Raw genomic sequence first — 12,084 nt, 5'->3', positions numbered from 1 at the left:
TAACAGCTGATCTTTCAGCAGAAACTCTACAAGCCAGAAGGGAGTGGCAGGACATATCTAAAGTGATGAAAGGGAAAAACCTACAACCAAGATTACTCTACCCAGCAAGGATCTCATTCAGATTGATGGAGAAATTAAAACCTTTACAGATAAGCAAAAGCTAAGAGAATTCAGCAGAACCAAACCAGCTTTACAACAAATGCTAAAGGAACTTACTAAGACAGGAAACACAAAGAAGGAAAAGACCTACAATAACAAACCCAAAACAATTAAGAAAATGGTAATAGGAACATACATATCGATAATTACCTTAACTGTAAATGGATTAAATGCTCCAACCAAAAGACATAGACTGGTTGAATGGATACAAAAATAGCACCCATACATATGCTGTCTACAAGAGACCCACTTCAGACCTACAGACACATGCAGAGTGAAAGTGAGGGGATGGAAAAAGATATTCCATGCAAATGGAAATCAAAAGAAAGTTGGAGTAGCAATTCTCATATCAGACCAAATGGACTTTAAAAGAAAGACCATTACAAGAGACAAAGAGGGACACTACAAGGGATCAATCCAAGAAGAAGATATAACAATTGTAAATATTTATGCGCCCAACATAGGAGCACCCCAATACATAAGGCAAATGCTAACAGCCATAAAAGGGGAAATTGACAGTAACACAATAATAGTAGGGTGCTACTATTAACACCCCAATTTCACCAATGGACAGGTCATCCAAAATGAAAATAAATAAGGAAACACAAGCTTTAAATGACACATTAGACCAGATGGACTTAATTGACATTTATAGGACACTCCATCCAAAAACAACAGAATACACTTTCTTCTCAAGTGGTCATGGAACATTCTCCAGGATAGATCATATCATGGATCACAAATCAATCCTTGGTAAATTTAAGAAAATTGAAATCATATCAAGTATCTTTTCTGAGCACAATGCTATGAGACTAGATATCAATTACAGGAAAAATCTGTTAAAAATTAAAAACACATGGAGGCTAAACAATACACTACTAAATAACCAAGAGATCACTGAAGAAATCAGAGGTAATCAAAAAAATACCTAGAAACAAATGAAAACACGATAACCCAAAACCTATGGGATGCAGCAAAAGCAGTTCTAAGAGGGAAGATTACAGCAATACAATCCTACCTCAAGAAACAAGAAACATCTCAAATAAACAACCTAACCTTACACCTAAAGCAATTAGAGAAAGAAGAACAAAAGAACCCCAAAGTTAGCAGAAATCATAAAAATCAGTTCATAAATAAATGAAAAAGAAATGAAGGACACAATATCAAAGATCAATAAAACTGAAAGTGGTTCTTTGAGAAGATAAACAAAATTGATAAACCATTTGCTAGAATAATCATGAGAAAAATGGAAAGGATTCAAATCAACAGAATTAGAAATGAAAAGGGAGAAGTAACAACTGACACTGCAGAAATACAAAGGATCATGAGAGATTACTACAAGCAACTCTATGCCAATAAAATGGACAACCTGGAGGAAATGGACACATTTCTTAGAAAAGCACAACCTTCTGAGACTGAACCAGGAAGAAATAGAAAATATAAACAGACCAATCACAAGCACTGAAATTGAGACTATGATTAAAAATCTTCCAACAAACAAAAGCCCAAGACCAGATGGCTTCACAGGTGAATTCTATTAAACATTTAGAGAAGAGCTAACACCTATCCTCCTCAAACTCTTCCAAAATATAGCAGAGGGAGGAACACTCCCCAAGTCATTCTATGAGGGCACCATCACCCTGATACCAAAACCAGACAAAGATGTCACAAAGAAAGAAAACTACAGGCCAATATCACTGATGAACATAGATGCAAAAATCCTCAACCAAATACTAGCAAACAGAATCCAACAGCACATTAAAAGGATCGTACACCATGATCAAGTGGGGTTTATACCAGGAATGCAAGAATTCATCAATACATGCAAATCAATCAATGTGATACACCATATTAACAAACTGAAGGAGAAAAACCATATGATCATCTCAATAGATGCAGAGAACGCTTTTGACAAAATTCAACACCATTTATGATAAAAACCCTCCAGAAAGTAGGCATAGAGGGAACTTACCTCAACATAATAAAGGCCATATATGACAAACACACAGCCAACATTGTTCTCAATGGTGAAAAACTGAAACCATTTCCTCTAAGATCAGGAACAAGACAAGGTTGCCCACTCTCACCACTATTATTCAACATAGTTTTGGAAGTTTTAGCTACAGCAGTCGGAGAAGAAAAAGAAATAAAAGGAATCCAAATCAGAAAAGAAGACGTAAAACAGTCACTGTTTGCAGATGACATGATACTATACATGGAGAATCCTAAAGATGCTACCAGAAAACTACTAGCACTAATCAATGAATTTGGTAAAGTAGCAGGATACAAAATTAATGCATAGAAATCTCTTGCATTCCTATACACTAATGATGAAAAATCTGAAAGAGAAATTAAGGAAACATTCCCATTTACCATTTCAACGAAAAGAATAAAATACCTAGTAATAAACCTACCTAATGAGAAAAAAGACCTCTATGCACAAAACTATAAGACACTGATGAAAGAAATTAAAGATGATACGAACAGATGGAGAGATATACCATGTTATTGGATTGGAAGAACCAACATTTTGAAAAAGACTCTACTACCCAAAGCAATCTACAGATTCAATGCAATCCCTATCAAACTACCAATGGCATCTTTCACAGAACTAGAACAAAAAATTTGACAGTTTGTATGGAAACACAAACTACCCTGAATTGCCAAAGCAATCTTGAGAAAGAAAAATGGAGCTGGAGGTATCAGGCTTCCTGACTTCACACTATACTACAAAGCTACAGTAATCAAGACAGTAGGGTACTGGCACAAAAAGAGAACTATAGATCAATGGAACAGGATAGAAAGCCCAGAGATAAACCCACGCACATATGGTCACCTTATCTTTGATAAAGGAGGCAAGAATGTACAATGGAAAAAGACAGTCTCTTCAATAAGTGGTGCTGGGAAAACTGGACAGCTACATGTAAAAGAATGAAATTAGAATGCTCCCTAACACCATACACAAAAATAAACTCAAAATGGATTAGAGACCTAAATATAAGGCCAGACACTATAAAACTCTTAGAGGAAAACATAGGCAGAACACTCTATGACATAAATCACAGCAAGATCCTTTTTGAACCACCTCCTAGAGAAACGGATATATTAAAAAATAAGGAAAGAAAGAAATGGGACCTAATGAAACTTAAAGCTTTTGCACAGCAAAGGAAACCATAATGGGATGAAAATGCAACCCTCAGAATGGGAGAAAATATTTGCAAATGAAGCAACTGACACAGGATTAATCTCCAAAATTTATTAGCAGGTCATGCAGCTCAATATCAAAAAACAAACAACCCAATCCAAAAATGGTCAGAAGACCTAAATAAACATTTCTCCAAAGAAGATATATACAGATTGCCAACAAACACATGAATGGATGCTTAATATCACTAACCATTTGAGCAATGCAAATTAAAACTACAATGAGGTATCACCTGACACTGGTCATCATCAAAAAATATACAAACAATAAATGCTGGAGAGGGTGTGGAGAAAAGGGAACCGTCTTGCACTGTTGGTGGGGATGTACATTGATACAGCCACTATGGAGAACACTGTGGAATTTCCTTAAAAAACTAAAAATAGAACTACCATACGACCCAGCAATCCCACTACTGGGCATATACCCTGAGAAAACCATAATTCAAAAAGAGTTATGTACCACAATGTTCATTGCAGCACTATTTACAATAGTCAGGACATGGAAGCAACCTAAGTGTCCATTGACAGATGAATGGATAAAGATGTGGCACATACATACAATGGATTATTACTCAGCCATTAAAAGAAACGAAACTGAGTTTTTTGTAGTGAGGTCTACGGACCTAGAGTCTGTCATACGGAGTGAAGTAAGTCAGAAAGAGAAAAACAAATACCGTATGCTAACACATATATATGGACCCCCCCCCCCAAAAAAAATGGTACTGACGAACCTAGGGGCAGGACAGGAACAAAGACGCAGATGTCGAGAATGGACTTGAGGACACGGGGAGGGGGAAGTGTAAGCTGGGACGAAGTGAGAGAGTGGCATGGACATATATACACTACCAAACGTAAAATAGACAGCTAGTGGGAAGCAGCCGCATAGCACAGGGAGATCAGCTCGGTGCTTTGTGACCACCTAGTTTGCTTTATTTTGGATGCCAGCAACCGTCGGAGAGGGTGGACGCCTGTCCAAAGGCCAATTCCACCCCCCCACCCTTGACAATCAGGGGGCAAGAGCTTTTATAGACAGAGGGAGGAGGCTACATGCAGAAACAACACAGTCAGCTCAGACGGTCATCTTGAAACTGGTCGTCAGTGGTCTGACCAGAGTCATCTTGATTGTTTTAGGTGCAGTTAATATTCAGTTCCAGGGTCGGTATGTTTCCATTTTTCTGAGAGCAGTTCTCGGAATTGTGGCAGCTTATGTCATGGCTACAGCCTGGTCATCATGTAATTAACTTCTTCCACTTGGTGGGGGTTTCTGTGTCTGTAAGACAGCTCACAGGATACGGCTCAGAATATTACCTATAGCACTTAAGGAGGAACTAAAGGTCCTTGACTTTGCTTAATGACTGAACTATTTTTATTTGGTCTCCTTTGGCTGTTTTCCTTCGTTTCTGCATTTTCTCACTTCTCTGATTAAACTTATTCTTTGGTTAAAGTTTTTCCACAAAAGCAGGCTGAGGACTTGGGGTGGGGGGGAAGTACCATAGGGGCCTGCTCTGTTTCAAGGACATTTAATGCAGCCTAGCCTGAATGACAGAATGTGTCTTGAGCCCACAGGTGGGGCATGGCAGGGGCTGTGCCAGGTGCTGGTAAGGAATCGCATTGGAAGGATATAGACTGGGAAGAAATCTACAAAAAGAGTGCATACAGGACATAGACAGTGAGAGGGCATATATGTAAACTGCTATTACACAGGTGTACTTAGGAGGGAGATGACCTCTTCCTGTCTGACTCAAGGAGATTTATCATTTAGGATTTGCTTTGGCTGCATAGAACAGAAAATGCAACTCACCAAAGCGTTATACCTCATTGTAGTTTTGATTTGCATTTCTCTAATGATTAGTGATGTTGAGCAGCTTTTCATGTGCCTCTTGGCCATCTGTCTGTCTTCTTTGGAGAAATGTCTATTCAGGTCTTCTGCCCATTTTTTGATTGGGTTGTTTTTTGGATATTGAGCTGCATGGGCTGTTCGTATATTTTGGAGATTAATCCCTTGTCGGTCACTTTGTTTGTAAATATTTTCTCCCATTTTGTTGGTTGTCTTTTCGTTTGTTTGTGGTTTCCTTTTCTGTGCAAAAGCTTTGAAGTTTCATTAGGTCCCATTTGTTTCTTTTTGTTTTTATTTCCATTTCTCTAGGAGGTGGGTCAAAAACGGTCTTGCTGTGATTTATGTCATAGAGCGTTCTGCCTATGTTTTCCTCTAGGAGTTTTATATCCAGCCTTACGTTTAGGTCTTTAATCCACTTTGAGTTTATTTTTGTGTATGGTGTTAGGGAGTTTTCTAATTTCATTCTTTTACACGTAGCTGTCCAGTTTTCCCAGTACCACTTATTGAAGAGACTGTCTTTTCTCCATTGCATATTCTTGCCTCCTTTGTCATATATTAGTTGACCATAGGTGTGTGGGTTTATCTCTGGGCTTTCTATCCTGTTCCATTGATCTATTTCTGCTTTTGTGCCAGTACCATATTCAGAATGGCCATCATCAAAAAATCTGCAAACAATAAATGCTGAAGAGGGTATGGAAAAAAGGGAACCCTCCTACAATGTTGGTGGGAATGTAAATTGATACAGCAACTATGCAGAACATTATGGAGGTTCCTTAAAAAACTAAAAATAGATGTGATCCAGGAATCCCACTCCTGGGCATATACCCTGAGAAAATCATAATTCGAAAATATACATGCACCCCAATGTTCATTGCAGCACTATTTACAATAGCCAGGACAAGGAAGCAACTTAAGTGTCCATCGACAGAGGAATGGATAAAGAAGATGTGGTACATATATATGATGTAATATTACTCGCCATGAAAAAGAATGAAATAATGCCATTTGCAGCAACATGGATGGACCTAGAGATTATCATACTAAGTGAAGTAAGTCTGACAAAAAAGGACAAATATCATATGATATCGCTTATATGTGGAATCTAAAAAAATGGTACAAGTGAACTTATTTACAAAAAGAAATAGAGTTACAGATGTAGAAAACAATCTTATGGTTACTGGGGGGAAAAGGGGGAGTGGGATGAATTGGGAGATTGGGATTGACATATACACACTACTATATATAAAATAGATAACTAAGAAGGACCTACTGTATAGCACAGGGAACTCTACTCAATACTCTGTAATGGCCTGTATAAGAAAAGAATCTAAAAAAGAGTGGATATATGTATATGTGTAACTGATTCACTTTGCTGTACAGCAGAAAGTAACATAACAGTGTAAATCAAGTATACTCCAATAAAAATTTTAAAAGAAAGAAACAAGGGGTTAAATAAGATAGAATGTATTCCTCTCACACATAAAATAAGTTCAGAGGTTGTGAGTGGAGGAGTGCCCCACTGAAGTACTTTAGTTTTAATGACGATTGAGCTGGGAATGGTGACAGGTCCAAATAGGGAAGATAGAGTGAGGGAGATATCCTTAGGAAACAGCTACTTGATGAAATGTCAAGAAGGACTGAAATGAACAGGACAGGATGAATGCAAGAGATTCTGGAGAGAAGAATCAGATAATTGGTGTTTGAGTGGAAAAGTAGGGCACAAGCAGGAAGGGGAAAAAATGACATCAAGGTTTGGGAGGGCTGCATCTTTGGGGGAAGATAAGTTTCCTTTCAGGCATATGGACCTTGTGGGGAAGGCTTCGATCAGTTTCTTGAGAGCTAAGCCTGGGCTGCTGTGGCAGTCACTCCAGGACAGTGTAGGGACCTCGTGTGAGGTTCTGAAGTGTCAGCCTGATTATGCCGTCCGTGAAGTGGTGCTTTGGTTCTTTCGGGAAGGCACACCTCTCAGCACTGATAAGATAAGTGGAATCAGGACGAGAAAAGTTTGGCTGGAAAATTACTGAAACCTAAAACACACTCTGTATCAACTGGAGAGACCTAGAAAAAAATCGTTATGATGATTGCTGGGAATCCTCCTCTAAGAACCCTTCAGTGCACATTCTTTTTTTTTTTTTAGTTTTGTTTTCTTCTTTTGAAAACAATAATGTTACCTGTAAAAATAAAATGTGAAATATAGAAAGGTAGGAAAATATATAATAAAACAAAGCAGTAACTTTATCATCCAGAGATCATCTCTGATAACATATTTCTATATCTTTATGTGTGTGTGTGTATGTTTGTATAATGGAAATTATGTATTTTATGCCATACTGGGTATATATTTTGTAATTTTTTTTCCAATTTTAAAATGCTGTGAAAAAACATTATGAATATCTTTCCAGGTAACTCAATATTTTTCTTAAACATCATTTATATAGGTTGTATAATATGCCATCACATATTTAAAACATTATAATATTTAACCTGATACATATTTAGAAAGTGCCTGTTGTTTTCCAATGATAAGCAACATTCATGAAGTTAAAGTTTTATAAATCTCTCTCTCTGTAATGATTGATTATCATAAATTCCTACAGATAGAATTTTTAGGTCAAGGGGCACATACATTTTTAAGGTTTTTCATACATATAACCAAATTTCTCTCTAACAGCTTTTTCTTAAATTATAATCCCACCAGGATCATGATCGTGTCCATTTCTTCACACCCTCATCGGTATTGGATATTTTTAGTATTAAAACATATTTGTCAGTTTGAAAAGTGAAAAATGTCTCATTATTGTTTAACTCTTCTACTTCTGTTACTGTGAAAAATATTGTTTAAATAATAAAATATTATTATTGGCTTTTTGTGTGGTCATTTATTTGTATCCCTGTTCCTTTATCTATTTGGATATTTTAAAATATTTTACAAGAGCTTTTTTTTTTTATATATATAGTGTATTCTATTTCTGCCTGTCTTAAATGTCAGACATTTAAGCAGACAAAAATCTTCCCCATTTTGCATTTGCTATTTGTCTTGCTTCTGGTGATTTTATATATATATGAGTGTGTGTGTGTGTGTGTGTGTGTGTGTGTGTATCTAAAATTCTTTTCCTTTTTATGATTTCTTCCTTTTGCATAATGCTTAAAAATCCTTTGCCCACAATAATATTGAATGGATATTCACCTCTATCTTCTAATAGTACTTTTAGGGAGTAGAAGAAATGCACTAAGGGATCTGAGATAGAATCAGAAGACTCAAGCTGCTGGGATGTGTGGCAATAAGGAGGCAGGAGTCAAGTATGACTGAGTTTCCAGGCTTGGTAGACTTTGGGGAGGGTGGGACCAATGACTAAAACCAGGAATACAGGAAAAGGAACAAGTCTGTTAGGGTAGATAATGACTTCAGCTTTGCACATGTTACATTTGAGATGTCCTCCAGAAAGCCTGGTAGAAATGCCCAAAAGGCAGCTGGAACAAGGGTGTGAAATGCATGAGCGAGGCTGGGGTCTTAAGTACAAATATAGAAATCATCAGCAGACACTTGAAAGTAGAACAGCATTTTCTTTTCAGTGCATATCCTGGGCCAAACACTATGCCGAGCACTTCACTGCATTACTTCCTTTAGGCTTCTGACAACTTTAGGAGGTAGAAACTACTATCCTCATTTTATACACGAGGGGACAGGCTTACAGAAGTTAGATTACTTTACTAAGGTATTACGCCTGGTTAGTGGTGGGCCTCAAACGTGAAATCAAATAAGATGGTCTGATTGCTGAGTTTAATCTCTAGCCCGGTTTTCTCTCCTGTCACGGGAGCGGATGAACTCAAGCAGGCAAAGTCGGAGTCCCAAGGGTGGAGAATTGCCCTCTGGAGTGGCGGGCAGCAAGGAAGGGGAGAAGCCAGTGAAGGAATCTGAGAGGGAGATGGAGAGATGGAGGGCCAGGTGTGCACACGCTGACTGACAGTCTAAGCAGAATGCCCACAGTTTGATGACAGGGGCTTATATTTTATGTATTCCTGTAGACAAATGAGACCCCACTCCTGACCCTGACCCTCAAAAAAATCTGTCACAGTGCTTTATGCCGAAAATATTTCTTGATTGGACCCTGATGGTGTGTCAGTAACTTTCCTGAGTTATCCTCCGAGCGAGAGACCGTACCAGTCACTGTGTCCCCACTTGTTATGAATGAGGGGCTCATTCACAGGAGAATCTCAGTATTATTAAGCGATTGACTTCTCTGAGAGTAACAGCGGTAGACTCCTAGGTTTATACCCTCTACACAGGCTGGGTAAGATCACTCCCACAAACGAATAGCATGCCACTTTTTACTGGTGCTGCCCTTTTGCCTGAGTTGTTGAATGACTGTGAGATATATCCTTGTAACTTTGAATCATACATGTTTCTTTTCCTCCTTTATTAGATATTTCCCTACATACTTAGGACTTTGTAAAATATACAGTCAACCCCTTTTCCTTACAGCCTGAATATTTTTAGCAGTTTAGCAGAAACAAAGCTGGAGTAGAAGTCTGGGCCTGGAATTTATCACATGCAAAAGGAATGTGTTAGAGTAGGAAAAGCATAGATTTAGGAATTAGGAGTTATAATTTTCATTCTGTCACTTTTGGGCAAATTATTTAAACTCGTTGAGCCCCATTTCCTTTATTATAAAGCGGGGATTTATACTAACAGAGTGATTGTGAGGTTTAAATAAATTAGCCAAGATAAGTGGCTTGGCACCCAATACAAGGAAACTGAAATTCTGAGTTCATACAGAATCATTTTGCTCCATGTTCTTCTCAAATGCTTGCCTTTTGCCCATTCCATAGCTCATTTCCACTCATTCGTGTTAGGTGGGTTAGAAGGAAAATGAGTCCTAACTCACCATGTCTGTCCAATGCAAATCTAATGTGTGCAGCTACGGTACATAATTTTAGTCGTTGATAAATCTATTGCTGGCAATGATTTAGGGCATAGTCTGGTTTTCTTGGTTCAGACTAATGGAGGCTTCAGAAACTCCCTTGCAACCATTTTCTGATGATAATCAATAAATATCCTATTACAGCTTTTCTTTCTGGTGAAAAAGTCCAACATCAAAATTCTTGTAGACTGAAATGTACTCATTTCAAGCACTTCCCGTACAGAATCCATCTTGGCCTCTTTCCAAATAATCTAAAAAGTGTTGCGTACTTCCAGACAACAGCTGCACCTCTGAATCAATACTGGATGTAACGCCCATGGCAAGTTAGCACGGGTTTTAGACAAGCCTACTAGATGAAAGGGGAACTCTTTGAAGATAAGAGAGAAATGAGCGTCCGCCTTAACTTGGCAGGAACTATTTATTAAAATAGTGATTTAGGAGAGTTTTCAAATGCCACTCTTAGTTGTAGATCTCACTTGAGAACTCTCACCCTCTGCTTCAGGTATGAACATTCTTTAGGACAGCCCTGGCTTGTTCCTGTGGTTTGGTGTAATTATTAATAGTGCCCCCATTCACTTTAAAGAATCTTGGTTTTGATGATAAAAATTTACGGTCTCCTCTCACAGGCCTTTTCAGAGTAAAGTCCATCTTTTTGAAGACTGCATTCATCTAAAAAAAATTACCTTACCTGTCCTACAACAGAGTATTTGGCACTCTGTCTTACAGTCATGTAAGTATTTCTTCAGAACAATAATTAAGAACTACAAAAGCTAATGAATAACTCCTTATGGCTCTCATTGCTGAAAGCAAATAAGGTAACTTCCTAGGGGCTCAACTTACACAGCTGGTCTGGGAGGGAAACATGAGGATTTCAAGTTTATGTTTGCAAAGCCATTTCCAATGATTTAAGTTAGTTTTTCCACTTCATATGTGTGAGTATATGTCCCCACACTGGACAAAAAGGAAACGGAGTCTTAGAGAAATCCGACTCTGTGCTGTCTGGAATACCATTCATCCTTGAATTCTGAGCCTTTGTGGTCTCATTCCCCCTTTAGAGACTCGGATCACCTGCCTTCCTGTTCTTCAGGAGAGGGTGTGCTGTGGTTTAGCAATTTGAGGGTAGTAAGATTGTCAAAACATCCCCGGAGATGCTTTTAGAGTTACTGCGGAAAGCAGGGTTCCACGGTGCAGGGCGGCTGCTGGGAGGAGTAGCCACATGGCACAATCCCAGGTCCTTTCTCTCTGGAGAGAAGGAGGGCCGGCTTGTCAGGATAAAGCCGGGCATCCTTGCGGACAGTCTGAGGCAGATGGAGTCGCAGGCTGAGACAAATGGGTTCTTATGAAGCCTCATAATCTGGGAGTACACGGAGGATAGAAAGACGAGGATGGTCTACCTGTTAGCTAATGCCCTTTTCATCTAAAGAAGCTCTAGCCTGAATCTAGTTTATATTCTATTCCCACCTACCTGCCTTCCTGTTTGCAACCTAGTTCTGAGTAAAGGAAATAAGTTCAAAGCAAAGCAAGGGAGCACAGAAAGGTTTGCCCTCCAAAAACATGAGCTTGGAGAGCCCTTATCTTGGGGGGAAAATATACAGCAGCTGAGGAGAGAAGAGAGCCATGAAACCAGAAAGGAACTATGGCATAATGTTTGCTTTGCAATGGCCCTTCCACAGCCTTTCTCCCAAATCTCCTTAAGTGGGGCTGGTGGGGGGATGGAGTGCAGGATAGAAAACTCCACCTCTCGGGTAATGGTGCCATGGTGGAGGTGGTTAGAAGGCTGGGGTATCACTCTTGCCGGAAGATGTCTAGAAGACCCAGAACTCTGAATTTTTTTTTTTTTTTTTTTTGCGGTACGCGGGCCTCTCACTGCTGTGGCCCCTCCCATTGCGGAGCACAGGCTCCGGACGCGCAGGCTCAGCGGCCATGGCTCACGGGCCCACTCGCTCTGCGGCATGTGGGATC

The 12,084-nt window shown here is 39.0% G+C and overlaps 1 long non-coding RNA gene across 1 annotated transcript in view; it reads left to right on the top strand.

The window, feature by feature from the left end:
* Window positions 1-12,084, top strand: part of LOC113607866 (uncharacterized) — a 43,683-nt gene that overhangs the window by 30,614 nt on the left and 985 nt on the right. Inside the window, exon 2 of the long non-coding RNA XR_003428125.1 lies at window positions 10,749-10,852. This is a non-coding gene — a long non-coding RNA (uncharacterized LOC113607866). The remainder of the gene's footprint in view (window positions 1-10,748; window positions 10,853-12,084) is intronic.

Source organism: Aethalodelphis obliquidens, unplaced genomic scaffold, assembly GCF_003676395.1.
Source record: "Aethalodelphis obliquidens isolate GAN/ISIS:26980383/991018 unplaced genomic scaffold, ASM367639v1 scaffold50, whole genome shotgun sequence".
In the NCBI taxonomy this organism is placed as follows: domain Eukaryota; kingdom Metazoa; phylum Chordata; class Mammalia; order Artiodactyla; family Delphinidae; genus Aethalodelphis; species Aethalodelphis obliquidens.
This window is presented reverse-complemented; position numbering and strand designations above follow the sequence as displayed.